The sequence below is a fragment of the Bombina bombina genome, chromosome 8 (genome assembly GCF_027579735.1).
Source record: "Bombina bombina isolate aBomBom1 chromosome 8, aBomBom1.pri, whole genome shotgun sequence".
NCBI lineage: Eukaryota > Metazoa > Chordata > Amphibia > Anura > Bombinatoridae > Bombina > Bombina bombina.
Window position 1 is genome coordinate 200,348,296 of NC_069506.1, and position 26,086 is coordinate 200,374,381.

Genomic DNA, 26,086 nt, shown 5'->3' on the forward strand with positions numbered 1-26,086 from the left:
GTAACCTTCGCCAGCTGGGGCTGTCGAGACAGTTTCATAAATTCAGCAAAAGACATTACAGTGATATCTGCTCCTGTGTCAATCTTAAAATCAACTTTGGCTCCAATTTACAGTAAAAGTAACTTTCCAATCTTCCTCTGAGCTTGTCCGTTCCACAACGGACCCCACAAAAGACACTTCCTGACCCTCCTGGTCACTGTCCACCTGCATCTCCTTAATGTATTCAGTTTTACACACCACTTCAAAATGGCCCATTCTGTTACATTTTCTGCATCTTTTATCTCTGGCCGGGCATATAACACTCTGATCATGGGCCCGGTAGCACAGAGTGCATCGGGCATGTTGCGTCTATCCACTTATAGGCCTTTCCAGTACTTTAGATCTACCGCTCACACTGTGCCTTTCACTAGCAGTTTTCCTAGACTGTTGCACTTCATCCACAATACTCTCAGACCTCAGATCAGCACTTTGCTTTTTCACCAGTTCACTCTGGCGGCCATCCTAATAGCCCCATCTAACGTTAAATCAGGCTCTAACTGCAGCTTCAGTGAGACTTCAGCATCTGCGATTCCAATAACTATTCTGTCTCTGATTTGCTCTTCTTTAGCAACACCAAACTCACAGAATTCAGCTAGTTCATATAGGCTGCGCACAAATGACTCCACAGATTCTCCAACACGCTGATTACGTTTGTGAAAACAAGCTCTCTCATGAATCACATTTCTTTTGGGCACAAAGTGGGCACTGAGTTTATCCATAACTATATCAAAATTACATTCTTCCCCTTCTTGGAAAGTAAAAGCATTGAACACTGGCTCCACATCTTTCCCCATAGAGTATAAAAGAGAATTAACTTGTGCTTCACCACTCTCCTTGTTCAGTTTGGATGCAATCCTGAAGCGCTGAAACCGCTGACGCCATGTGGGCCAAGCTGCAGGCTGAGAGAAGTCAAAAGGCTCAGGTGGGGTAAACTTTGACATTGCAATCGATCAGGAACAGAAGCGCAGTCCAGAACTTCTGACACCATGTCATGAGATGCAGGACACAGCAATGATGGTACAACTATATTTTATTACAGAGCACAGAAACATACATCTGGTCAGGTTGATTTCACTAACTAACTGTGACACAGACTACCGGACCTAAGCCCCGCCCCCAACTAGTAACATCACATCCTGCTCTCATCACAATACCCATTCCCCAGTTTTGCATAACCAACACGGTTATATTTAATATACTTTTTACCTCTGTGATTACCTTGTATGTAAGCCTCTGCTAACTGCCCCTTATTTCAGTTCTTTTGACAGACTTGCATTTTAGCCAGTCAGTGCTGACTCCTAAGTAACTCCATGGGCGTAAGCACAATGTTATCTATATGGCACAGATGAACTAAAGACCTCTAGTTGTGAAAATATTTCAAAATGCATTCAGATAAGAGGTGGCCTTCAAAGGCTAAGAAATTAGCATATGAAAATCCTAGGTTTAGCTTTCAACTAAGAATACCAAAAGAACAAAGAAAAATTGATGAGAAAAGTACATTGCAAAGTTTGTTTAAAATCACATGCCCTATCTGAATCATTAAAATTTATTTTTGGCTAGACTGTCCCTTTAACAAACCTAGTACTCAAATCATGAAACTGCAGGATACATTTAAAGGTACAGTAGAGTCAGTAGCATTAACAGAGGGCTCTGATGCCCCTAAAAGGGAACTCAGTATTAAACGAACACTGAACCCACATTTTTTCTTTCATGATTCAGATAGAGCATGCCATTTTAAGCAACTTTCTAATTTACTCCTATTATCAATTTTTCTTTGTTCTCTTGCTATCTTTATTTGAAATGCAAGAATGTAAGTTTAGTAATAGTAATAATATGCTGCTCTTTATATTATGTAGTATAGACCTGTAACCTAACCTTCACTAATAAGTCTCCCCTGCTTTAGGCTTGTACACATTCTGCACGCACCTGTTCCTATATATACAGTACAGACTGGCTGTTATGTGCCCCTCTCAGAACTTAAGCCCTAGTGCCTATGCGCCTGCTGCACCTATGGCAGTTCAGTAGAGTACTGTAACTTGTTATCAACCTACTAGTGTTGTAGTGTTTAAAAGTTGTATACATATAAACGCGAAGCAATATAATTTTATAGTAATTATGTAACTAAGTTCAACCTCAGCAGCTTCAGCAATCAGAAGTATTCCACAGCAGTAATATGCCCTGCAGCGGCCTCTAGTGGTCTTAAAAAGTATTGCAAAAACAAGCGTTCATTATATATACAGTATTTATATGTGCGCAATACGCAGGTCTTGTCGGCACTAGTCAGGAGAAAGTTGTTTTTCTCTACCTGGTAAGTGTTGTTTAACTTGTTTACGCTTGTGGTGCACGATTAATCTAAATTAAGTTCGGCAGTATGAATTTACCATTCTTTATATAGCAAACATTACAATATATTGATCCTCTGATAAAAAAATGAATGTTACAGAGCAGCATGGTTATCATAGGTTAAAAACAAAACACAACCAGGGTTTTGTGAAATAGAAATGTACTATGTATTTCTAGTTACCATAAATTACACGCGTTTATGTGATTCAGTATTTATTTAGCTGAGCTGCGACATAAGGTGCCGTGCTACCTGCAGTGTTATATTACATTTCTATAGCCATGAAATCCTGAAAGGGCTTCAAACATAATAAGGTTTACTCAATACTTAAGGTAAGGTCACAACACTGCTACAATTTTATCGCCTCTAATTTCACGAAGTGACAAAAAGAAATTAAAAAAAAATTCAGCTTCCATCATGGAACCTCCCACAGAGTCCTTAAAAATGACACAAGATTAAACCTGATACTGTAGACAGACTACACATAGCGCTACCCTTTCTGGGGTAATTTTATTGTGAACCCTTATCTCTCCCAAATTAGTAAATCAACAGGCTTCTATATCAGTTCTCAACCTGTGATTTATAGAAAGTGATTAATGGCAACTTCTTTTGACCAATTATATCGAATTTAATGCCCTTTTTAATAATAAAACATTATGTAACCACACATATAGTATTAAACATTGTGTTTAAAACCCCACACACAAATTGCATCTCTAAAATGTACCCAAGACAGTTGAGGCTCTATGAAGGGTTACATAGCCCCTCCCAAAACCTCAAAGGTGCCCACTGCCTTGAATTTGAAGGGTGTCTCTTTTTCTTATTTTGACATAAATGTGTAAATACCACACACTTCAGAGCTATGGTTAACTGTTTTGAAAAACTTGAAAGTGTCACAAAATACTAATGTAATGTAATAAAAAATACATTGCAAAGTATAGTTACACTCATAATACTATCTAATAAGAATTATTCACAAAAAATATTGCACTCAAGTTTTAACGGCTCAAACATATGAGGTCTCAGGTGCCAAAGGGCTTTAACATAGACATGTCTTAAAGTGAAGGTCCATTTTGATGAATTAGTGCCCGTTTTTTAATAAACCTATTAAAAACAAGGGCACTTTATCAAAATTGACATTTCACGGTTTTCTTCAAAAACTTACCTTTTAATCCTGAATGCCGCTCCAGCGATTCCCCGGCCATCGGAAACCTCTGCAGACGTCAGAAATGACGAATCAGGCTTCCTCCAATCACAGCTTCCCCCCGGGGGAATCTCAGCCTGATGCAACGCTGTGATTGGAGGAAGCCAGATTCGTCATTTTGGACCTGCGAAGACGGCTAGAGGCGGGCGGAGGAAGTGCTGGAGTGGCTGCCAGGATTAAAAGGTAAGTTTTTGAAGAAAACGGTGAAATGTCAATTTTGATGACTTAAAGTGCCCTTGTTTTTAATAGGTTTTTAAAAAACCGGGCACTGATTCATCAAAATGGACCTTCACTTTAAAGGGACAGTTTACTCAAAATTTTTCTCCCCTTTAATTTTTTCCCAATAATCCACTTTACCTGCTGGAGTGTATTAAATTGTTTTCAAGTATTTCCATTACACTTATATTGTAATTTGAAATAGTTTATTTAGCCTGTGGTATTCCCACCCATCCTGAAAGTTTTTGGCCTCAAGGCCAAGCTGTGTTAACACAGCCAGTAGAAGAAATTACACTCCCAGTGGGTTATAGAAGAGATAAGGTAATACAATGTTAATTTTCCATTGTTCTCTCCAAATATTGGTGATTGGTTTATGGACAGATATAAGATAAAGAAGCATGTGTATGTGCACAATGTGATAAAGTAATGAGATCTGATTATACCTACAAGCTCAACCCATTTTATTAGGTTGTGGCTTCAAAACTCAAAATCATAATTCATACACACAAATAAGCCTTAAAAAACAAATCTCATACATTTTATACTCTGTAGCTGGTAAAAAAAAAGTAATTTGAAATACATTAAGGGAAAAACAATTTTATAGTATACTGTCCCTTTAAAGGGACAGTCTAGTATAAATTAAACTTTAATTATTCAGATAGGACTTGTAATTTTAATCAACTTTCCAATTTACTTTTATCATCAAATTTTGCTTTTTTCTCTTAGTATTCTTAGTTTAAACTAAACATAGGTAGGCTCATATGCTAATTTCTAAGCCTTTGAGGGCTGCCTCTTATCACATGCTTTTTAAATCTCTTTTCAACACAAAGAGACAGAAAGTACACGTGGGCCATATAGATAACACTGTGTTCAGACACAGGTGGTTATTTAAGATTTAGCACAAAACAATGCTAAATTTAAGACGATAGGTAATAAACGGTCACAGTCATGTGATCAGAGGGCTGGAAGAAGGTTCTTAGATACAAGGTAATCACAGAGGTAAAAATTATATTAATATAACTGTGTTGGTTATGCAAAACTGGGGAATGGGTAATAAAGGGATTATCTATCTTTTAAAACAATAACAATTCTATGGTAGACTGTCCCTTTAAGATGGATATGTATGTATGTGTGTATATGTATGTGTATATGTGTGTATATATATATATATATATATATATATATATATATATATATATATATATATATATATATATATATATTAGTACTGAAGAAAAAAGCGCACTCCAAAGGACTTACATAAGTATCCACTTGAATATGTGAACGTTTTCGAGCTGAGTCAGCTCGTCCTCAGACAGACAAAAAATCAACAGTTTCACTTACCACCACCGTGACTTTATACCCAGTAAAACCAAACACGCTCTACACGTTAGACACACCCCCTGGGGGAGGGGTAGTCAGCCGTGGTGTCAACGTAGTATCGTATTGGTGTAACCCAAAAGTGACATATATAGCATATAAAACATCTAAGTAAGCAATATGCATACTAACTCTAATATGCATAAACCACAAATGCAGCAAACAGGCACAAGAGGAGACAGAATACATAATATAGTGGGCATAAATGTTATAGGCAAATCTGACCGGGTAACAAACAACAAAGCCGTGAGTGGCTACAAGCTGTAAAGCACACAGCATTTAAGTGCACTAAAACGAAGTCAGAACCATAAGGTGACAGCAGTCACACATGACAACACATGCCAAATGAGACAGTAGGCAAATTATAGTGAAATTCTTAGCCAAGAAGGACTGGTATCGGACCCAGTAACCATGGCAACTGACTGGGGAGCCGTAATCGGCCAAGAGCTAGAGCTGCTAACACGCAGCAAAACAGGGCTCGTAAACAAGTCGGATCCATGTAGAGACCGTGGTCAGTATGACCAGTACTTAAAAAGGAACAGGGATAGCCATAACATGAATATAACTGTCATTGGTACAAAAGCGCCATAGTAAAACGCAGAAGCGCCATGGTTGAAAACAGAGAATGCTGCCGGAACCCCAGTAGAGGGTGTAAGTGACATCACGAAAAAAGACTGAACAGGGAAAACCCTGATATACAGATCAAGACCTATGATCGCGATCACACAAACCCCAAACAATCTGGGGTCCCATTAGCATTGTCAATACTAAAAAATAATAATAATGGAGGCCAGTCTAATCACATATAAGTAAGGGTATCACAAAGCCCCAGGAGGGGCAATATGGGGGTCAGTATCCTACAGCCGTAAGAAAAACAGGTCTATATACCTATGTAAAGAATACAAGGTTAGACAAACAAACCATAATAGGGCATATTAGAAACATCATACAAAAATCACCAGAAAAGCCTAAACTAAACTAAAAATAAAAAGCAACTAAGTAAAGCCAAAAAAATTGATAAAGATAAAAAATAAAGAAATAATTTTTTTTTGGGGAAGAATAAACAGCCATATGAGGGATCAAAAACCACAACAGCAATATTTAAACCTAAACTAAATGGATAGTGGCTCTCAATTAATCTGGATGTAACAGGTCATAGGAACACCTGCCAGTCCAAGTATGCGTTCAATCCTTTCGGTGTCATGTTTCCAACTTGTACATCCAGCGTGCCTCTCTTTGAAGTAGTACTTTATTCCGGTCACCCCCTCTAGCCAGAGGGGGGACATGATCTATGATAGTGTATTTTAGATCAGCAACCTTATGCTGGCAGTCCACGAAATGCCGTGCTACCGGCTGTTCAGAAGTCCCCTGTTTTAGGGCGGTCCGGATGGCAGAGCGATGGTTTGCAATCCTCGTCCTGAGATCATCAGAGGTCTTACCCACATAGTACAGACCACAGGTGCAGTGTAACAAGTACACAATGTAGGTTGTGGTACATGTAAGGCGAAACCTATGTTTGAATGTCTGTCGTCTATGTGGGTGCGTAAAAAATACACTATCATAGATCATGTCCCCCCTCTGGCTAGAGGAGGTGACTGGAATAAAGTACTACTTCAAAGAGAGGCACGCTGGATGTACAAGTTGGAAACCGTGACACCGAAAGGATTGAACGCATACTTGGACTGGCAGGTGTTCCTATGACCTGTTACATCCAGAATAATTGAGAGCCACTATCCATTTAGTTTAGGTTTAAATATTACCGTTGTGGTTTTTGATCCCTCATATGGCTGTTTATTCTTCCCCCAAATTTTTTTATTTCTTTATTTTTTATCTTTATCAATTTTTTTGGCTTTACTTAGTTGCTTTTTATTTTTAGTTTAGTTTAGGCTTTTCTGGTGATTTTTGTATGATGTTTCTAATATGCCCTATTATGGTTTGTTTGTCTAACCTTGTATTCTTTACATAGGTATATAGACCTGTTTTTCTTACGGCTGTAGGATACTGACCCCCATATTGCCCCTCCTGGGGCTTTGTGATACCCTTACTTATATGTGATTAGACTGGCCTCCATTATTATTATTTTTTAGTATTGACAATGCTAATGGGACCCCAGATTGTTTGGAGTTTGTGTGATCGCGATCATAGGTCTTGATCTGTATATCAGGGTTTTCCCTGTTCAGTCTTTTTTCGTGATGTCACTTACACCCTCTACTGGGGTTCCGGCAGCATTCTCTGTTTTCAACCATGGCGCTTCTGTGTTTTACTATGGCGCTTTTGTACCAATGACAGTTATATTCATGTTATGGCTATCCCTGTTCCTTTTTAAGTACTGGTCATACTGACCACGGTCTCTACATGGATCTGACTTGTTTACAAGCCCTGTTTCGCTGCGTGTTAGCAGCTCTAGCTCTTGGCCGATTACAGCTCCCCTGTCAGTTGCCATGGTTACCGGGTCCGATACCAGTCCTCCTTTGGCTAAGAATTTCACTATAATTTGCCTACTGTCTCATTTGGCATGTGTTGTCATGTGTGACTGCTGTCACCTTATGGTTCTGACTTCGTTTTAGTGCACTTAAATGCTGTGTGCTTTACAGCTTGTAGCAGCTCACGGCTTTGTTGTTTGTTACCCGGTCAGATTTGCCTATAACATTTATGCCCACTATATTATGTATTCTGTCTCCTCTTGTGCCTGTTTGCTGCATTTGTGGTTTATGCGTATTAGAGTTAGTATGCATATTGCTTACTTAGATGTTTTATATGCTATATATGTCACTTTTGGGTTACACCAATACGATACTACATTGACACGGCTGACTACCCCTCCCCCAGGGGATGTGTCTGACGTGTAGAGCGTGTTTGTTTGGTTTTACTGGGTATAAAGTCACGGTGGTGGTAAGTGAAACTGTTGATTTTTTGTATGTCTGAGGACGAGCTGACTCAGCTCGAAAGCGTTCACATATTAAAGTGGATACTTAAGTAAGTCCTTTGGAGTGCGCTTTTTTCTTCAGTACTGTATACTTTGTTTGCTGCACCCAAGGCTATTCCTAGTGAGGTTTGGTGTGCACTTTGCCGGTTTTATATATATATATATATATATATATATATATATATATATATATATATATATATATATATATATATATATATATATATATATATATGCGAAGAGAGAGGGTTTTAGGTAGTTGCGCCACAATTAGAGCAATAGTAGTTGTGCAGTGAAATGCTCTATGAGGATGTCCAATGCCTGCTGCTATTAGTGATGTCTCATTCCTCCTGAGTGAGACTAAAGTGGTGAGAATTGGAATCGAGTGTGTTCTAATAGCGCTTGCAGAAGATGTTCCTCATAAGCAAGTGGGAGGGAGGAAAACAGAAATGGGAATATCCCCAGATGAGTGATGGGTAGTTGAGAAGAAATTAAATAATAATAAATGCTCACCTGTTGGATCACAGGGACCAGCGATCAGCGACGAGTAGAAATGGATGGTGTGTGTTAACACCAAAGCACATGTAAGGGAGACAAGAGAATATGCACCCAAACGGATATTTGTGTATATATTTATATATCAAAATATCAAATGATATGTGAATACATGTAGATGTATATAATTAATAAGTATGCAGGACCAAGAGGCAACCACTTAGTTTCTGTGGAAGCGGTTGTTGTGGAAACGGAGGCTGCTTGTGGGAACTTCCAATTCTTACCACACTGTATATGTGGACAGAGGGTAGAGAGGAAGGAAGTTCCTATTTAGTATAAGCTGATAACCAGAAAAAAATATATATATATATATATATATAAAAATGAAGATGGGAAAAAAAGGGAAAAAAATGTAAAATATTTGAAAAATATTTAGGGATATTAAAAATGTATACGTGAGTATGGAGAGATACAAAATAAGTATTTAAAAACAATTATAATTTATTATTATTCTCATAAAAATATATTAAAATAGAGTATACAAATATATGTTATATATATTTAACAGATAAAAAACATATGAAAATAGCAAAACATGTTAAAAACGATAATACTATTAAGGGAAAAGAGGTACGAAAATACAATTGCCAAACGAAAAAAAGGGGGTTGGTAAGTGGCCAGGCAGCACGGCGGAATATGGTGCCGAGTGGATGGCGGATTTACTTACTATCAATATAAAGCTGGGTAGGAGGGCCAATGGAAGGGTCCTGGGATCGAAAAAAGAAAGGAAAAAAGAAAGGAAAAAGCGGCTGAGACCACCAACGCTGCACGGTGCAGCTAGTGACAAGGTCTCGGCGTGTGTGTCGGAATTCCGGAAGTGACGTCACGAACGTGCGTCACGTGCCTTACGCGTTTCGTGAGCGTATCAGCTCACTTCATCAGAGGCTAATGGATCTGTTAGCATCCTGGTTGCCCTTAAATAGCGTCAAGCTATTTAATCAGGAAAAGGGAGGAGTTTGTCATGATCTAATAGATCAGATATATCTTTTTGGTATACAAAAGACATTTTTTCGATAACGGGGAATGGTTCCAAAAAATGGTGTTTGTGGAAATATAAATAAATGGGTATTAAAAGAAAAATGTAGATGAGATAGGGTTACATTAAAAACACTATAATCATTAGAATAATTAGAATAATTAAAAAAGTTAATTTTTATATAAAAGTTAGTTTTTATATAAAATTTGGAAAAAGAGACGAATAAAAAAATGAATTTGGATAACATAAAGTTTTACTGGCAGGTTAGAATGTAGGGATGTGTATGTATATGTAATTATGTTTATACATATTTATGTGAGAAAGTAATCAATAGGAATAATAATGTAATAGGAATAATAATGTAATTAGTTCATAGTGTGTTTTATTCTTTAAAGGAAGGCTGCTAGATCTATATCAGTATTCAGGCCATATGGTTTCCTAGTTTTTAATTTGTGGATCCAGTATGTTTCTCTCTTTCTTAACTGGAGTAACCTATTTTCTCCTACTCTATATGGAATGTGTTCAATGGCCTTAATTTTTAGGCCTTCCACACTTTTTTCATGGAATTCCTCGAAGTGGGTACCAATGCCATACTCTGGTTTATCACTGGTGATGTTTTTTGTGTGTTCTAAGAATCTAGTCTTCAGTGTTCTTTTCGTTCTACCTATATATATTTTATTACAACTGCAGGTTAATTGGTAGACAACAAATTCGGATTTGCAGTTCATCAAACTACTGATTTCAAATTTGTTTTTTTCATTATCTGTGATCCATTTGTTTTCTTCCTTGTTTTTACTGATATGTTCGCAACACACACAATTTTTCCGGTTACATTTGTAGAAACCTTTAGTTTTGGTTTTTAGCCAATTTCCCTGAGTTGGTGCTTTTTTAGTTTTTAGTTTAGTGGGAGCTAATATATTTTTAAGATTTGTATTTTTCTTGTAGGTAATTTTCGGTTTCTCTGGTAGTGTTTCCTTTAGGAAGGGATCCTTCCTGAGCAGATGCCAGTGCTTATTCAATATTTTTTCAATGTTTTTGGCTCCACTATTGTATGTGGTGATAAACCTGGGGCAAGTAGTGTAATCCATATCTGTATTATTTTTATTTTCTGTTTTTTTTCGAGTTTAGTAGATTATCTCGCTCTATTCTGCTTACTCTCTCATAAGCTTTATCTACTATTTTCCTGTTATATTTTTTGTTATAAAACTTTTGTTTAAGGACACTTGCTGTTTCTTCAAAATCCTGTTTTTTAGAGCAATTTCTTTTTATTTGTTGAAACTGACCAAATGGAATATTACTGATCCATTTCATGTGGTGGTTGCTCGTGGCGTGCAAGTAGCCATTTGTGTCAGTATCTTTGGTGTAAATTTTTGTTTCTATCTGTTCATTTTCAATGAATATAGTGATATCTAGAAAATTTATTTCTTTCTTGCTCCATGTATTAGTGAATTTCAGATTCCAGTTATTGTTATTGATATGATGGACAAATTCTTCAAAGTGCTTTTCATCTCCGTTCCAGATGATTATGATATCATCAATGAACCTTTTCCATGTAATTATATGTTTCAAGAATGTGTTATTTTTCCATATGTGTTGGTCCTCAAAAGCTCCCATGTACATGTTGGCAAAACTAGGCGCAAACTTGGTGCCCATTGCTGTGCCGAATTTTTGGAGGAAAATTTTATTTTCAAATGCGAAATAATTTTTGGTGAGAATGAAGTTGATTGCTTCCCCAATGAAGGAAATTTGTTCTTTTTTGATATTTGTATCTGATGTAAGAATTTGGTTCACTGCACTTAGACCTTTACTGTGTGGTATGGATGTGTACAGTGCAGTTACATCCAATGTTGCTAGTGAGTAATTGTTGTCCCAACGAGTGTCTTTCAATAATGTGAGTAGGTTTGGAGTGTCCCTTAGGTATGACTTAATTGTTGGTACCACGGGTTGTAAGAAATGATCCACATATTCTGATAAATTACTAGTTAAACTGTTTATACCAGAAATGATTGGGCGTCCTGGAGGATTATTAGTGTCCTTGTGCACTTTTGGTAAGTGGTAAAATACTGCGGTTTTTATCATGTCTGTCGATAAGAATTTATATTCATCATCGTCCAAAATGTTTTCTTTCTTTGCATTTCTTAATAATTGGGCATATTCATCTGCGAATTGGCTGGTGGGGTCTTTTGATAGTACTTCATAGGTCTCTGTATCTGACAGTATCCTGTTAGCTTCGCTAATATAATCTCCTTTGTTTTGTATTACTATAGAACCACCTTTATCAGCCTCTCTAAATACTAGTGTTTCATCTTTACTCAGGTTCTTTAGGATTCTTTCTTCCTTGTTTGTCAGATTTTTGTTGTCCAATTTGAATGATTTACACATTGACTCTAAATCGTTGAGTACTAAGTCTTCAAATAATGAGATATATTGTCCCTTGGCCTGAGTGGGATAAAATATTGATCTCGGTTTGAACCCGCTATGTTTCATGATTCTGTTTGTTTCTAATTGTTCTGCTGTTTCCATGTCTAGTGATTCCAATAGATTCAATGTTGGAATATCACTTTGTGTAAGGACAACTTCATTTGGTAGGCTTACATCTGTCATAGGTTCACAGGTATCTTTTTGGTCTTTGTGTTTCTTTTTGAAATACCGTTGTAAAGTCAGTTTTCTTATATATTTATTACAGTCCACAAATAGTGAGAAGGCATCTGGTTTCTTACTAGGGGCGAAGGAGAGGCCTTTTTTAAGAACATTCTCTTCTTCCCTAGTCAGAATTCTATCTGACAAGTTGAATATTTTTACTAGGTCATTTTCATCAGGGTTTATACTGATTGTTGCCTTGAGTGCCAGTTTTCTCTTCTTAGTTTGTTTCTGTTTACCTGTTCTGCATCCTCTTCCCCACTTTCTTTTCTTCTTTTTTGTGGGGTTGATCTTTGTAGTATTTGAAAATTCTTCTCCTGGTTTTCCACTCGGAGTCTTGGGGGGATGTATGGTCTCTGAAAGGACTCTTTTCTTTCTCTGAGTCCTAAAAAATGAGTATGTCCTTGCTTCATATTTTGTTGAGTTTTTGTTCTCCATTGGTTATTAGATTCTTGATGTATATCATCATAATGATTTCTGTGGTTTCTTGGTTCTTTTGGTCTAATGGTGTCTTGGTAGTAATTATTTTCTCTTTGAGTGTAAAAATCCCTATCAGGGTGAAAGTAATTATTATGTGAATTGTGGTGATGAATGTAGTTTTGTTTTCTTGATTCCTCATTATAATTAAACTGGTGTTGTTTGTGATGATAATAATTTTGCTTTCTATTATGATATGAGTAGTTATTTGCTGGTTTCATTTTTAAAAAAAGTATTACTGTTTGTCTGATTGTGTTTGTATTTGTACGAGTTTGTTGTTCTCTGGGTACGTTTTGGTATTCTGTGTTATCATTGGTGTGTGCTGTTCTATCTGGAAAAAATCTATTTTTTGTATTGCTGAAAACTTCTATGTTTGGTGTGTCTGTGGCATCAACAAATTCATCTCTTTCTGTGTTAATATGCGTTTCCCCTACTTCAATTTTCTTATTATTGATATCTCTTTCAAGTTTTTTCTTTTTCTTTAAAATAGTGTCATATTCCAATTTCTGAGTTCTGCTTGCAATATCTTTATCTAACTGTTGGTAGTACACATCTTCATTGAAGGGTTGTAGTTTCTGTCTAATTTCTTTAATTTCTTTTCCTATTTTCTCTAGGTTCTGTTCTCTATATTTAATTAAAAATTTTATAAAAGTATTTGAGCAAATCTCCATTGCTTCCTCCCATTCTGTGATTAGTTCAATATCGTCTGAGTTAAAGATGGGAGTTTTTGTGAGTCTTAAGCCTTTCGGTATTATGTCCAATTTTTGGTAGTTTTCTAAGCCGATTATATCATTCCAGTTGCTCACTTCTAATTTCTTTAATTTTTCTAATCTCCTAAATAAGGCTTTAGGGTTCACTTGTTCTGCAGACACAGTGGTTGGTTCTATTCTTTCGGTGGTGATAGACCATGATCTTTTCTTGGTTTTTATGTCAAAATAGTTACCAAATGCATAAACTACCTGCTGGTATTCTTCCATTTTATTTTATTAGGTAAGAGATGAAGTAATGCTAGGTGTCTGATGTGGTTGAATCAGATAGACAAGGGAAAAACTAACCAGAACTCTTATTTAGGCTGCTACTATCCAATGGAGCAAAATGGACAGGCGAAGAGAGAGGGTTTTAGGTAGTTGCGCCACAATTAGAGCAATAGTAGTTGTGCAGTGAAATGCTCTATGAGGATGTCCAATGCCTGCTGCTATTAGTGATGTCTCATTCCTCCTGAGTGAGACTAAAGTGGTGAGAATTGGAATCGAGTGTGTTCTAATAGCGCTTGCAGAAGATGTTCCTCATAAGCAAGTGGGAGGGAGGAAAACAGAAATGGGAATATCCCCAGATGAGTGATGGGTAGTTGAGAAGAAATTAAATAATAATAAATGCTCACCTGTTGGATCACAGGGACCAGCGATCAGCGACGAGTAGAAATGGATGGTGTGTGTTAACACCAAAGCACATGTAAGGGAGACAAGAGAATATGCACCCAAACGGATATTTGTGTATATATTTATATATCAAAATATCAAATGATATGTGAATACATGTAGATGTATATAATTAATAAGTATGCAGGACCAAGAGGCAACCACTTAGTTTCTGTGGAAGCGGTTGTTGTGGAAACGGAGGCTGCTTGTGGGAACTTCCAATTCTTACCACACTGTATATGTGGACAGAGGGTAGAGAGGAAGGAAGTTCCTATTTAGTATAAGCTGATAACCAGAAAAAAAAATATATATATAAAAATGAAGATGGAAAAAAAGGGAAAAAAATGTAAAATATTTGAAAAATATTTAGGGATATTAAAAATGTATACGTGAGTATGGAGAGATACAAAATAAGTATTTAAAAACAATTATAATTTATTATTATTCTCATAAAAATATATAAAAATAGAGTATACAAATATATGTTATATATATTTAACAGATAAAAAACATATGAAAATAGCAAAACATGTTAAAAAACGATAATACTATTAAGGGAAAAGAGGTACGAAAATACAATTGCCAAACGAAAAAAAGGGGGTTGGTAAGTGGCCAGGCAGCACGGCGGAATATGGTGCCGAGTGGATGGCGGATTTACTTACTATCAATATAAAGCTGGGTAGGAGGGCCAATGGAAGTGTCCTGGGATCGAAAAAAGAAAGGAAAAAGCGGCTGAGACCACCAACGCTGCACGGTGAAGCTAGTGACAAGGTCTCGGCGTGTGTGTCGGAATTCCGGAAGTGACGTCACGAACGTGCGTCACGTGCCTTACGCGTTTCGTGAGCGTATCGGCTCACTTCATCAGAGGCTAATGGATCTGTTAGCATCCTGGTTGCCCTTAAATAGCGTCAAGCTATTTAATCAGGAAAAGGGAGGAGTTTGTCATGATCTAATAGATCAGATATATCTTTTTGGTATACAAAAGACATTTTTTCGATAACGGGGAATGGTTCCAAAAAATGGTGTTTGTGGAAATATAAATAAATGGGTATTAAAAGAAAAATGTAGATGAGATAGGGTTACATTAAAAACACTATAATCATTAGAATAATTAAAAAAGTTAATTTTTATATAAAAGTTAGTTTTTATATAAAATTTGGAAAAAGAGACGAATAAAAAAATGAATTTGGATAACATAAAGTTTTACTGGCAGGTTAGAATGTAGGGATGTGTATGTATATGTAATTATGTTTATACATATTTATGTGAGAAAGTAATCAATAGGAATAATAATGTAATAGGAATAATAATGTAATTAGTTCATAGTGTGTTTTATTCTTTAAAGGAAGGCTGCTAGATCTATATCAGTATTCAGGCCATATGGTTTCCTAGTTTTTAATTTGTGGATCCAGTATGTTTCTCTCTTTCTTAACTGGAGTAACCTATTTTCTCCTACTCTATATGGAATGTGTTCAATGGCCTTAATTTTTAGGCCTTCCACACTTTTTTCATGGAATTCCTCGAAGTGGGTACCAATGCCATATTCTGGTTTATCACTGGTGATGTTTTTTGTGTGTTCTAAGAATCTAGTCTTCAGTGTTCTTTTCGTTCTACCTATATATATTTTATTACAACTGCAGGTTAATTGGTAGACAACAAATTCGGATTTGCAGTTCATCAAACTACTGATTTCAAATTTGTTTTTTTCATTATCTGTGATCCATTTGTTTTCTTCCTCGTTTTTACGGATATGTTCGCAACACACACAATTTTTCCGGTTACATTTGTAGAAACCTTTAGTTTTGGTTTTTAGCCAATTTCCCTGAGTTGGTGCTTTTTTAGTTTTTAGTTTAGTGGGAGCTAATATATTTTTAAGATTTGTATTTTTCTTGTAGGTAATTTTCGGTTTCTCTGGTAGTGTTTCCTTTAGGAAGGGATCCTTCCTGAGCAGATGCCAGTGCTTATTCAATATTTTTTCAATGTTTTTGGCTCCACTATTGTATGTGGTGATAAACCTGGGGCAAGTAGTGTAATCCATATCTGTATTATTTTTATTTTCTGTTTTTTTCGAGTTTAGTAGATTATCTCGGTCTATTCTGCTTACTCTCTCATAAGCTTTATCTACTATTTTCCTGTTATATTTTTTGTTATAAAACTTTTGTTTAAGGACACTTGCTGTTTCTTCAAAATCCTGTTTTCTAGAGCAATTTCTTTTTATTCGTTGAAACTGACCAAATGGAATATTACTGATCCATTTCATGTGGTGGTTGCTCGTGGCGTGCAAGTAGCCATTTGTGTCAGTATCTTTGGTGTAAATTTTTGTTTCTATCTGTTCATTTTCAATGAATATAGTGATATCTAGAAAATGTATTTCTTTCTTGCTCCATGTATTAGTGAATTTCAGATTCCAGTTATTGTTATTGATATGATGGACAAATTCTTCAAAGTGCTTTTCATCTCAGTTCCAGATGATTATGATATCATCAATGAACCTTTTCCATGTAATTATATGTTTCAAGAATGTGTTATTTTTCCATATGTGTGGTCTCAGCCGCTTTTTCCTTTCTTTTTTCGATCCCAGGACCCTTCCATTGGCCCTCCTACCCAGCTTTATTTTGATAGTAAGTAAATCCGCCATCCACTCGGCACCATATTCCGCCGTGCTGCCTGGCCACTTACCAACCCCTTACCAACCCCCTTTTTTTCGTTTGGCAATTGTATTTTCGTACCTCTTTTCCCTTAATAGTATTATCGTTTTTAACATGTTTTGCTATTTTCATATGTTTTTTATCTGTTAAATATATATAACATATATTTGTATACTCTATTTTTATATATTTTTATGAGAATAATAATAAATTATAATTGTTTTTAAATACTTATTTTGTATCTCTCCATACTCACGTATACATTTTTAATATCCCTAAATATTTTTCAAATATTTTCCCTTTTTTTCCCTTTTTTTCCCTTTTTTCCATCTTCATTTTTATATATATATTTTTTTTTCTGGTTATCAGCTTATACTAAATAGGAACTTCCTTCCTCTCTACCCTCTGTCCACATATACAGTGTGGTAAGAATTGGAAGTTCCCACAAGCAGCCTCCGTTTCCACAACAACCGCTTCCACAGAAACTAAGTGGTTGCCTCTTGGTCCTGCATACTTATTAATTATATACATCTACATGTATTCACATATCATTTGATATTTTGATATATAAATATATACACAAATATCCGTTTGGGTGCATATTCTCTTGTCTCCCTTACATGTGCTTTGGTGTTAACACACACCATCCATTTCTACTCGTCGCTGATCGCTGGTCCCTGTGATCCAACAGGTGAGCATTTATTATTATTTAATTTCTTCTCAACTACCCATCACTCATCTGGGGATATTCCCATTTCTGTTTTCCTCCCTCCCACTTGCTTATGAGGAACATCTTCTGCAAGCGCTATTAGAACACACTCGATTCCAATATATATATATATATATATATATATATATATATATATATATATATATATATATATATATATATATATAAAACCGGCAAAGTGCACTCCAAACCTCACTAGGAATAGCCTTGGGTGCAGCAAACAAAGTATACAGTACTGAAGAAAAAAGCGCACTCCAAAGGACTTAAGTATCCACTTTAATATGTGAACGTTTTCGAGCTGAGTCAGCTCGTCCTCAGACAGACAAAAAATCAACAGTTTCACTTACCACCACGTGACTTTATATTCATTTTTAATAAAGTTTTCAATGATGTATTTACTGTAAATATTTCACATTCCAATGTTCTGCACAAAGCGGAATATGTTCTATATATTTATAAATATATATATATATATATATATATATATATATATATATATATATATATATATATATATATATATATATATATATATATATCATGGTGTGTATATATTATAGAAGTATTGATCTGTTTTTTTTGGTAAAATATATATGTAGAAATATGTATTTATGAATAAATAGAACATTCTGCTGTATGAAGAACATTGGATCATGTTGGATCCCCCCAATTTTTTCCTCCATTGACTTCTAAGGGGGAATATATGACCACGCATGCAATATTCTAACTTCTGGATTTTTGCGCTTCTAGTGTTAGCGCAAGAGCAAAAATAGTTTACTTTCAACTCACAATACGAGCACAAAAATCTTACTTCTAGCACAAATAACGCTCAAGCCAGAGCTTTAATTTTCGCACCACACGTAATCTAGCCCTTTGTAGGAATTGCAGGGCAGTTTAGTTGGGTCAAGTACTTTTTTACTGTGTTTAAATCATGTCATGCATGGTTGCTGGTACAAGTTAGTGGGTCTGGGTCAGGTAGTTTTTATTATGGATAGGGGCTGTCTCAGGGTTTCTGGTGCAGGATAGAGGATTAAGGTCACATTTTGTTTAATTCAGGAATTTCCACTTTGGTATTTAGGTTGCCTTAATGCTGCTCAATGAACATGTACAGAAAAAGGACTCACACATTTCTCCAGAGCACATATAACAGTGATAGTTATTGGATACTATCACTATTACTTTACTTAGTGTGTATCTCTGAACATTAATTGCCCATTTTAATTCTAAATCTGCTAACTGTATGGTATATATTACAAAAAAAAGGAGAAAAGTGGGCTGCTGTACAAATATTTTTATTTTATTTACAAATTAGTAAGCGATGATCAAGTCCCCTTTGTGGATAGAGACTGCCATTTCATCTATGACCTTTAATTTCAAAAAGATGATCATTTTGAAAATGTATTATTAATGATCCCGATTTTGCTAAAAGGTGGGAGTGCTAGGCCCCTATTCTTCTCAGTAAAAAGCAGTGAGCAAGGGCTTCTGACATGGGCATAATGGTGTCACCAGCGGTTAATGGTCATGGGAAATGTATATTATTCAGGGGAAAATCAAGAGGTGCAATTAAGAGTGGTTATTTTTTAAAAATACTGCTTTGGCACAGCAATACAAAGTATTATTATTATTAATAAATTACTAACCCCTTAAGGATCGGTCATTTCAGACTAAGACTTCTCCAAAAGATTACAGCATTTTTAGCATTTTTGCCATCACTACATTTAAACAGAAATAGAACCTTGTTTTTTAATTTACCAATCAAAACGATATATATATATATTTTTGGTAGACAGCCCAAAGTATTGATCTAGACCAATTTTAAATTTCTTTTTATTAACACTTTTTCTCTGGACAATACAATAATCAATACAGAGAACCATGATCAAATAGTCCAAACAAAAATACGATTCTAACAAAACAAAATTTCACCCATCTGTCCCAGGGAGTTTATGAAGATGTACAAAAACTTAAATAATTCTTATGGACCTTTCACTTTGGTCTAATATCCTTGCGATTTGTACACTAATTACTATTCTTAACTAGACTGATCTATTCAAAACAAGCATTATCTATCACAGACTTAACAGTACATAATCACAATAAAAAAAATCATTCTATTCATGTAATTGTACTGCATTACATTGAGAGAAAAAAAAAAACAACTGATAAAACCAACAATAATTCAGTAGTTACAATCAGATTTAGACTCAAATCGAATATGAGGGGTAGGTGAGGGGGAAGAGGGGAAGAAGAGAAGAACAAAAAAAAACATTTAATTAAATTTATTCCATCTGGCTAACTAGCCCATAATGCAGGGAAGTTGCTGTTAAAGGGACAGTTTACTCAAAAATGTTCTCCCCTTTAATTTGTTTCCAATGATCCACTTTACCTGCTGGAGTGTATTAAATTGTTTACAAGTATTTCCATTGGCCTTATATTAGCATTTAAAATAGTTTATTTAGCTTGTGGTATCCCCACCCATTCTGAATTTTTTTGGCCTCGAGGCCAAGCTGTGTTAACACAGCCAGTAGAAGAAATTACACTCCCAGTGGGTTATAGAAGAGATAAGGTAATACAATGTTAATTTTCCATTGTTCTCACCAAATATTGGTGATTGGTTTATGGACAGATATAAGATAAAGAAGCATGTGTATGTGCACAATGTGATAAAGTAATGAGATCTGATTATACCTACAAGCTCAACCCATTTTATTAGGTTGTGGCTTCAAAACACAAAATCTGCTAATTCATATACACAAATAAGCCTTAAAAAAAGCAAATCTCATACATTTTATACTCTGCAACTGGTTAAACAAGCAATTGGAAACACATTAAGGGAAAAACTATTTTATAGTATACTGCCCCTTTAAGAATATTTAATTGAAAAAAGATGGATTGCCTAAATTGGTAGACCAATTGTTTTTGTGATCCTACTGGCATTATTTGGATAACCCTGCTCTATTTGGCAAAGAAAGATTCTATCTATTTTTCGTTACAAACCGATACATTATATTGTTCTATTATTATCTGTGTCTCTATTCGTTTAGAAAACTCAGGAATACTCGGAGCTGAACTGGCTTTTCATTTTTTTTTAATATCAGAATGCGTCCAATCATGATTACGGTGTTAATTAGGGGAATGTTTCTATTCTTTTTATCAGGTCTGAGAAGGATAACAATCTGTTGACTTTTTAATAGTAACTGCCAATCCAAGGCTTTATTAAGCCAGAAATTGATTTTTGACCAGACCTGTCTTATTTTTGGGCACCACCAAAAGCAGTGCAGCAGATCCGCCTTGTCAGAGCTACACCTAGAGCACAGGTTCCCCTCTAAATACTAACCTGCCATTTTTTTGGTGTAATATAAATCATATTAATTTAAATTGTGATTCCTTACATGCATTAGAAGTTTTTGTTTTCTTAGCTAATAAGAAGCTTAATTAGATGTCCTCCAAAGTTACCTCTGGAAACAATTTATTCCATTTAATTAATAAAGCATTCATATATTGGTGTCCCATATAACGGATCAGGATGGCATAAAACTTTGAAATTGAAAAAATTCCTTTCAGAAAAGCTGTAATGGTATCTGCTAAATTTCCAAGTGCCCAGTCTGTACCATATTTTGTTTTAATCATTTGGACATAATGTCGCAACTGAAGGTATGCAAAGAAGTCAGATCTCGAAATTCCATACTCCGTACTAATCTGATGGAAAGATTTCATATGCCCAGTTAAAGGTTCGAGCACCTGGACAATATATACCAGAAATGATAGTTAGTATGGAGTGCAAAAATCTAATAATGACCCCTTAGGTATAGTCTATGTATTTCAAAAAGGTGCAAATGCACAATCTTGTATAATTGAGTACATATAGCCAAGAAGGGGGGTGCTGACTGTAAGGATAAATACATAGAAAAACCACAAAAGAAGAGAAAGTTGACAGTACCTCAGCACTCAAAAACTGTTCCAAATCTGAAACGGTATAAATACCTACAAGTTGACTGGGGGGATGCCAGAAATAGGAGTATGTTAAAACTTAACTTTTACTAATAATACTGCTAAAAATGTGAATAGCACTGAAAGTGTACATGAACAAAGTGTGTTTAAAACTTAGAGTAAAAACTATATACAGAGTGTGTGTGAGACCATCATTATCAAATCAGGTTCAGGGATTCTCTAATTGTAATACAGCCACACAGCCCAGCTCAGACCACAAGAATAGTTCACGGATTGCAGAGGAAAACTCGCTGAAAAAAGGGGATTGACCCCAACAACAATTACTCTGATCTATGCAATACAGGAACAAAGGTAGGAGCTGTTCTGAGTGCCTGTAAAAAGAGTGCTAATAAACAATATGATGAGGACACATCCTCCGTACAATTGACAAAAAGAGAGACTCCCAAAATTTCTATTAAATGGCCAAACACACACAAGGAATACGCCTGATGCGCATTTCGCCGCTAGCATGTGATAAAGCTAGGCCTTTGATAAAGCCGTGCTAGCGGCGAAATGCGCATCAGGCGTATTCCTTGTGTGTGTTTGGCCATTTAATAGAAATTTTGGGAGTCTCTCTTTTTGTCAATTGTACGGAGGCTGTGTCCTCATCATATCGTTTATTAGCACTCTTTTTACAGGCACTCAGAACAGCTCCTACCTTTGTTCCTGTATTGCATAGATCAGAGTAATTGTTGTTGGGGGTCAATCCCCTTTTTTCTGTGAGTTTTCCTCTGCAATCCGTGAACTATTCTTTGTGGTCTGAGCTGGGCTGTGTGGCTGTATTACAATTAGAGAATCCCTGAACCTGATTTGATAATGATGGTCACACACACACTCTGTTTATAGTTTTTACTCTAAGTTTTAAACGCACTTTGTTCATGTACACTTTCAGTGCTATTCACATTTTTATCAGTATTATTAGTAAAAGTTAAGTTTTAACATACTCCTATTTCTGGCATCCCCCCAGTCAGCTTGTAGGTATTTATACCATTTCAAATTTGGAACAGTTTTTGAGTGCTGAGGTACTGTCAACTTTCTCCTTTTGTGTTTTTTCTACAATATATACCAGCCCTTGATTATTCCACTCTGAGAAAATCGATCACCCTAGTCCGGCTGAAAATTCTGGATTGCCAGTAATAGTTAAATAATTTGATATGTATGGTATAATATTTACTTCTAAGCATTTTCTATGCCAAGCTCTTATAATACTGCCAAATGATATCATATTAATAATATTAGATGGGGAGCAGTGTAAAATCACATGAAGAGAAAATGGAGAAACTAAATCCGATTCTATTTCCAAAGAGGTCACATATTCTTTTTTAGTGATCCAGTCTACCGCATATTTAAAAATAGAGACCCAATTATAATATTGGATATTTGGAAACACCATCCCAGCCGCACTTTTGTCCATAGATAATTTCAGCATAGATACTCGTGATCTTTTACCATGCCATATAAAATAAGAGCATAGGCGATTAAACATACTTATATCTTTCCTATATAATAGGAGCGGAAGATTTTGAAGCAGATATAATAGTTTACGAAATAAAACAGATTTAATTAATATAACTTGTGCTGAAAAGGAGAGAGGTAAGTTCATACACTGTTCTAATTTTTTTTTTACAGTATTCAAAGAAGCCAGGAAAGTTAAGCGCGTACCTTAAGCGCGTACCACTGCGATGGGTCTGCACTAAGAATTATACCTAAATATTTATTTAAAAAAATTTACTTCCTTGAAAGGATGGCTTTCTATGCTACAGGGAGTTCTCAGAATCCAGAGTAATTCTGATTTTAAGATAATGATTTTGTATACTGAGATGGAGCTATAATGTAAATTAATTGGGGAATACTCTGAGCCGTATTACTGAGAAAAATAAGTAAATCGTCTGCATAAAGTAAAAGAGTCAGGATATTTTCCCCCCAGATATATCCCTTTCAGTTCTTGTCTTAGAAATATCGCTAATCGTTCTAATAATAAATTGAAAAGAAGTGGCGAGAGAGGGCATCCTTGCCTAGTACCTCTGTTTAGCCTAAATCTGTCTGATATTTCGCCATTAATAATTAAGGAAGAAAAGGGATTTTTATTGATAATATGAACAAATTGTTGAAATTTTCCTGTAAACCCAGATTTATCTAAGGAAGTAAACAGATGGTCCCAGATGATCGAGTTGAATGCCTTCTCAGCGTCGACTGTAAGAATTGCTAAATCATTTCTTTGATATGATTTATTGGAATTAAGTTTATTCCAGAACCAATCGAGCAGCACTGTGATTTTTCATAAGTTTTTCATCGAATTTCAGCCTGTCATGAAACCTACCTGATCATGATGGATTAATAAATCAAGACATTTTTGCAATCTCTTAGATAGCATAAATGTTACCAATTTATAATCTACGTTAAGTAGTGATATCGACCTATAGGAGGTAGGGTTTTCTGGATCTTTGCCTTTTTTTAGGATCAGGGCAATATTTGAAGCTGCAAAATTGCTAGAACATTCTTTTTTTGCTGGTAGTATTCATTAAACAATTTATACAAGACTGGGCTTATTTGATCTTGAAGCATTTTGTAAAATTCGTCCGGGAGGAAATCAGGACCTGGGGCTTTGTTTAATTTAGAAGTCTTAATGCTTTCTTTAATTTCCTCGATAGAAATAGATTGATTAAATTCAGCTAATTAATACAAAGGTATTTTTTGAGTTTTAATATTTTGCCAAAATAAACTTTTGTTTTCAGAGTGAACCTCCCTTGCTGCGTATAATTCCTGATAAAACTGAAAAAAAACTTTTTTGATATCCGAATTATTAGTGAATCTCTGAGATCCTGATTTAACCGCCAAAATCCTGTTATTTGATCTTTTCTTAGTAAGCTGCGCTAAGTATTTAGCTGAATGTCCTAAATAGTCCCCATACAATGCTTTCTGTCTCATTTCACCAATAGCTGTTTGTTGTTTTAAAAGTATATCTCTCTTTAACTTTGCTTTGATATACTTATCCCAGTTTTGTTTGCTTGATGTTAGGGTATATGCCCTATAGCTATTCTTAAGACCATTGGCTAGTTGACACTCCATTTGTTTATTCTTACGTTTCCACTTACACATATACGCTTTAATTTCTCCTCTAAAAACACATTTTGCAGTCTCCCAAAAAAATTCTGCTTTATTTAGATATGTCCTATTAAAATTATAAAACTCAAACCACTTGGATTGTAGCCAATTTTTAAATTTAATGTTATGTAGCAAGTGTTTAGGGAAATTTAGAGAAATTATTTGGGTCTTAGTTTAGATTTAATAACTAAAGTTAGAATGGCATGGTTTGAAAGAACAATGTCTGCAATATCTGTTACTATGTCCAACCCACATAGTTTATCGGAAATCAAAAACAAATCAATTCTTGAAAATGTTTTATGACTTTTAGATTCACACGTATAAATTCTTGAATCAGGGTTTTGTATACGCCAAATATCTTTAACAGCCAACAAATTACAAAAATTTAGGAGTATCTTAGCTTCATAACTTTTCTTATTCTGGGATCCTTTTTCAAACCTATCGAGTTTAGAATCGGGGGCCATATTAAAATCCCCAGCTATAATTATATTTCCTCCATGAATTTTGAAAGTTTTCCACTAAGATTCTCCCAGAATTCCCTATCTATGGAATTGGGGCCATGAACATTGCATAAGATTAATTGTGAATTTATTGATTTCAATTTTTATTATTTGAAATCTTCCTTCAATATCTCCCTCGGTATATAAAATATTATATAATAGGTTCTTATTAATTAGAATCGCCACCCCTCTCTCTTTCTTTTGCCATATGGAGTAGCAACAACTTCGCCAACCCATTGGATCTATAACTTAGATATTTCTGGGGCTTTGAGATGAGTCTCTTGCAAAAAAATATGTCGGGATTGAGTTTCCCAGCCTGCTTTATAATAGGTTTCCTTTTAATGCGGGAGGTTATCCCTCCCACATTCCAGGATAACATTTTTATATCAGAACAAGCCATTTATAAGGAAGAAAGAGAGAAAAAAAAACCACACACTAGCAAGGACCCCCCACCACCCAATACTTGAAACATAAAATCTTATACTCCAAAATATACATACATCATACATATGTCATTTAAGTCATGACTCTCCTAATAATAGAATCTCTTGAGGAAAAATGATTTAATCTTATTTTCTTTTAAGAAGCTTTGCGCTTCTTTTACATCTTTTAAAATTTGGGTTTCATCATTGACCATCAGTGCAATTTTCGCTGGATACATTAACCTAGCGTTGTTATTAGCCTGTATAAGTTTAGAGCAAAAAAAGGACATTTCTCTGCGTTTGCTAAGGGTTTCTGTAGAAAAATCTGAGAATAAAAGAATCTTATGTTGGTCTATCATCAGTGGGTATTTTTTCCTGTAACATCTAAAAAGATTGACTTTATCCTGAAAATGTGATACTTTAACTATTACTGCTCTTGGTCTAGAATTCCCCTCTTTACTTATTTATCCAACTCTGTGTGTTTGCTCTATCATTAATGGGCTATTTGTTTGGAAATTT

At 35.3% G+C, this 26,086-nt stretch overlaps 1 protein-coding gene across 1 annotated transcript in view; it reads left to right on the forward strand.

The window, feature by feature from the left end:
- Positions 1–2,214: 2,214 nt before the first annotated feature.
- LOC128638711 (DNA-directed RNA polymerases I, II, and III subunit RPABC5) overlaps positions 2,215–26,086 on the forward strand; it is a 155,478-nt gene continuing 131,606 nt past the window's right edge. Inside the window, exon 1 of the mRNA XM_053690837.1 lies at positions 2,215–2,347. The gene's annotated coding sequence lies outside the window, so the exon portion shown is untranslated. The remainder of the gene's footprint in view (positions 2,348–26,086) is intronic.